The sequence below is a fragment of the Oncorhynchus keta genome, unplaced genomic scaffold, assembly GCF_023373465.1.
Source record: "Oncorhynchus keta strain PuntledgeMale-10-30-2019 unplaced genomic scaffold, Oket_V2 Un_scaffold_5034_pilon_pilon, whole genome shotgun sequence".
Classification (NCBI taxonomy): Eukaryota; Metazoa; Chordata; class Actinopteri; order Salmoniformes; family Salmonidae; genus Oncorhynchus; species Oncorhynchus keta.
In genome coordinates this window covers 70,001-75,000 of record NW_026290950.1, presented here as the reverse complement: position 1 = coordinate 75,000, position 5,000 = coordinate 70,001, and positions in this window count along the sequence as shown.

Sequence of the window (5,000 nt, the reverse complement as noted above, 5' to 3'; positions counted from 1 at the left end):
AGTACATTGTGTTATAGTACATTGTGTTATGGTACATTGTGTTATGGTACATTGTGTTATAGTACATTGTGTTATAGTACATTGTGTTATAGTACATTGTGTTATAGTACATTGTGTTATGGTACATTGTGTTATGGTACATTGTGTTATAGTACATTGTGTTATAGTACATTGTGTTATGGTACATTGTGTTATAGTACATTGTGTTATAGTACATTGTGTTATGGTACATTGTGTTATGGTACATTGTGTTATAGTACATTGTGTTATGGTACATTGTGTTATAGTACATTGTGTTATGGTACATTGTGTTATAGTACATTGTGTTATGGTACATTGTGTTATGGTACATTGTGTTATGGTACATTGTGTTATGGTACATTGTGTTATAGTACATTGTGTTATGGTACATTGTGTTATGGTACATTGTGTTATGGTACATTGTGTTATGGTACATTGTGTTATGGTACATTGTGTTATAGTACATTGTGTTATGGTACATTGTGTTATAGTACATTGTGTTATAGTACATTGTGTTATGGTACATTGTGTTATAGTACATTGTGTTATAGTACATTGTGTTATGGTACATGATGTTATAGTACATTGTGTTATGGTACATTGTGTTATAGTACATTGTGTTATAGTACATTGTGTTATAGTACATTGTGTTATGGTACATTGTGTTATAGTACATTGTGTTATGGTACATTGTGTTATAGTACATTGTGTTATGGTACATTGTGTTATGGTACATTGTGTTATGGTACATTGTGTTATGGTACATTGTGTTATGGTACATTGTGTTATAGTACATTGTGTTATGGTACATTGTGTTATAGTACATTGTGTTATGGTACATGATGTTATAGTACATTGTGTTATGGTACATTGTGTTATGGTACATTGTGTTATGGTACATTGTGTTATGGTACATTGTGTTATAGTACATTGTGTTATGGTACATTGTGTTATGGTACATTGTGTTATGGTACATTGTGTTATGGTACATTGTGTTATGGTACATTGTGTTATAGTACATTGTGTTATAGTACATTGTGTTATAGTACATTGTGTTATAGTACATTGTGTTATAGTACATTGTGTTATAGTACATTGTGTTATAGTACATGATGTTATAGTACATTGTGTTATGGTACATTGTGTTATAGTACATTGTGTTATAGTACATTGTGTTATAGTACATTGTGTTATGGTACATTGTGTTATAGTACATTGTGTTATAGTACATTGTGTTATGGTACATTGTGTTATAGTACATTGTGTTATGGTACATTGTGTTATAGTACATTGTGTTATGGTACATTGTGTTATGGTACATTGTGTTATAGTACATTGTGTTATGGTACATTATGTTATAGTACATTGTGTTATGGTACATGATGTTATAGTACATTGTGTTATGGTACATGATGTTATAGTACATTGTGTTATGGTACATTGTGTTATAGTACATTGTGTTATAGTACATTGTGTTATAGTACATTGTGTTATGGTACATTGTGTTATAGTACATTGTGTTATAGTACATTGTGTTATAGTACATTGTGTTATAGTACATTGTGTTATAGTACATTGTGTTATAGTACATGATGTTATAGTACATTGTGTTATGGTACATTGTGTTATAGTACATTGTGTTATAGTACATTGTGTTATAGTACATTGTGTTATGGTACATTGTGTTATAGTACATTGTGTTATGGTACATTGTGTTATAGTACATTGTGTTATGGTACATTGTGTTATAGTACATTGTGTTATAGTACATTGTGTTATGGTACATTGTGTTATGGTACATTGTGTTATAGTACATTGTGTTATGGTACATTGTGTTATAGTACATTGTGTTATGGTACATGATGTTATAGTACATTGTGTTATGGTACATTGTGTTATGGTACATTGTGTTATGGTACATTGTGTTATGGTACATTGTGTTATGGTACATTGTGTTATAGTACATTGTGTTATGGTACATTGTGTTATGGTACATTGTGTTATGGTACATTGTGTTATGGTACATTGTGTTATGGTACATTGTGTTATAGTACATTGTGTTATAGTACATTGTGTTATAGTACATTGTGTTATAGTACATTGTGTTATAGTACATTGTGTTATAGTACATTGTGTTATAGTACATTGTGTTATAGTACATTGTGTTATAGTACATGATGTTATAGTACATTGTGTTATGGTACATTGTGTTATAGTACATTGTGTTATAGTACATTGTGTTATAGTACATTGTGTTATGGTACATTGTGTTATAGTACATTGTGTTATGGTACATTGTGTTATGGTACATTGTGTTATGGTACATTGTGTTATGGTACATTGTGTTATGGTACATTGTGTTATGGTACATTGTGTTATGGTACATTGTGTTATAGTACATTGTGTTATGGTACATTGTGTTATAGTACATTGTGTTATAGTACATTGTGTTATAGTACATTGTGTTATGGTACATTGTGTTATAGTACATTGTGTTATGGTACATTGTGTTATGGTACATTGTGTTATGGTACTCACTGAGATGCTGCTTCTCTCTCTCTGTTAAAGTAAAGCACAGTTTGCCGTGCGACCCGCTGGGCTAACAGAGAGGACAGTGTGAATCAGTGTGTCAGGGCCCAGGACTCAGGGGCCAAGGAACATTGATGGAGGGTCTGTGACCCTGTAATTTGGCCATTCCATGTTTGGGGAAAGGGTTGTGGTGACCTGCTTGTGTCTGTCCACTTTAATAACTACACATAGTGTTTCTGACCTGTCTGACTGTCAACTGGGGTTTGGCTTGAGTCCTGTCTGAGTCTTATGCAGAGTTTTGAAATGCTGCAGGGCCCCTAAACTATTCATCGTAGTCTTGTCAACAGTCGTGTGTCTGTGGACTGTTTTTCAGAGAGAGACTGATATTGATGGAGAGGAAAGGAAAGGGGGATATGGAGGAGAGGAGAGAGGGGAGAGGGGAGAGGAGAGAGAGAGTTGGAGGAGAGGGGAGAGGGGAGATGGGAGAGGGGAGAGGGGAGGGGAGAGGGGAGAGGGAGTTGGAGGAGAGAGGGGAGATGGGAGAGGAGAGAGGGGAGAGGAGAGAGGGGAGAGGGAGTTGGAGGAGAGGAGAGAGGGGAGATGGGAGAGGGGAGAGGGAGTTGGAGGAGAGGAGAGAGGGGAGAGGGAGTTGGAGGAGAGGAGACAAGTGAGAGGGAGTTGGAGGAGAGGAGAGAGGGGAGATGGGAGAGGGGATAGGGGAGAGAGGGAGTTGGAGGAGAGGAGAGAGGGGAGAGGGAGTTGGAGGAGAGGAGAGAAGGGAGAGGGAGTTGGAGGAGAGGAGAGAGGGGAGAGGGAGTTGGAGGAGAGGTGAGAAGGGAGAGGAAGTTGGAGGAGAGGAGAGAGGGATAGAAGAGAGCAGAGAAGAGAAAACAGAAGAGATGGATGAACTGGGGATAGATAGAGGAGAAGAGAGACGGTGAATGGAGGAGGAGAGGACAGGCAGAAGTAAAGAGACAAGAAGAGATGGATAAAGGAGATGAGAGGATAGAGGGATAAAGGAGATGAGAGGATAGAGGGATAAAGGAGATGAGAGGATAGAGGGATAGAGAGAGGAGAGGATAGAGGGATAAAGGAGATGAGAGGATAGAGGGATAAAGGAGATGAGAGGATAGAGGGATAAAGGAGATGAGAGGATAGAGGGATAAAGGAGATGAGAGGATAGAGGGATAAAGGAGATGAGAGGATAGAGGGATAAAGGAGATGAGAGGATAGAGGGATAGAGAGAGGAGAGGATAGAGGGATAGAGAGAGGAGAGGACAGAGGGATAAAGGAGATGAGAGGACAGAGGGAGAGAGAGAGGAGAGGATAGAGGGATAGAGAGAGGAGAGGATAGAGGGATAGAGAGAGGAGAAGATAGAGAGATAGAGAGAGGAGAGGATAGAGGGATAGAGAGAGGAGAGGATAGAGGGATAGAGAGAGGAGAGGATAGAGGGATAGAGAGAGGAGAGGATGGAGGGATAGAGAGAGGAGAGGATAGAGGGATAGAGAGAGGAGAGGATAGAGAGATAGAGAGAGGAGAGGATGGAGGGATAGAGAGAGGAGAGGATGGAGGGATAGAGAGAGGAGAGGATAGAGGGATAGAGAGAGGAGAGGATAGAGGGATAGAGAGAGGAGAGGATAGAGGGATAGAGAGAGGAGAGGATAGAGGGATAGAGAGAGGAGAGGATGGAGGGATAGAGAGAGGAGAGGATAGAGAGATAGAGAGAGGAGATGATAGAGGGATAGAGAGAGGAGAGGATAGAGGGATAGAGAGAGGAGAGGATGGAGGGATAGAGAGAGGAGAGGATAGAGAGATAGAGAGAGGAGATGATAGAGGGATAGAGAGAGGAGAGGAGCAGTGTACACTGTTCTGGAGGCTGACCTAGTTCCAGGTCCTGGATTGGGCACGCTGGCTCCTTCTCTGGGGGGCTCAGACACACAGTCAGAGTCAGGCAGCAGTGACGGAGAAGGAGAGTGTTTGTGTTTGTGCAACAAGATGGTTTCCCTTCGAAATTCAACGTATTATTGGATGAAAGTCTATTTCTGACACATTAATTCTGCATGGTTACAGGGTGAAAACAGAAACAACTAGTTAACAGGTTAATAGTTTAGGTATTAATTCTGCATGGTTACATGGTTAAAACAGAAACAACTAGTTAACAGGTTAATAGTTTAGGTATTAATTCTGCATGGTTACATGGTTAAAACAGAAACAACTAGTTAACAGGTTAATAGTTTAGGTATTAATTCTGCATGGTTACATGGTTAAAACAGAAACAACTAGTTAACAGGTTAATAGTTTAGGTATTAATTCTGCATGGTTACAGGGTTAAAACAGAAACAACTAGTTAACAGGTTAATAGTTTAGGTATTAATTCTGCATGGTTACATGGTTAAAACAGAAACAACTAGTTAACAGGTTAATAGTTTAGGTATTAATTCTGCATGGT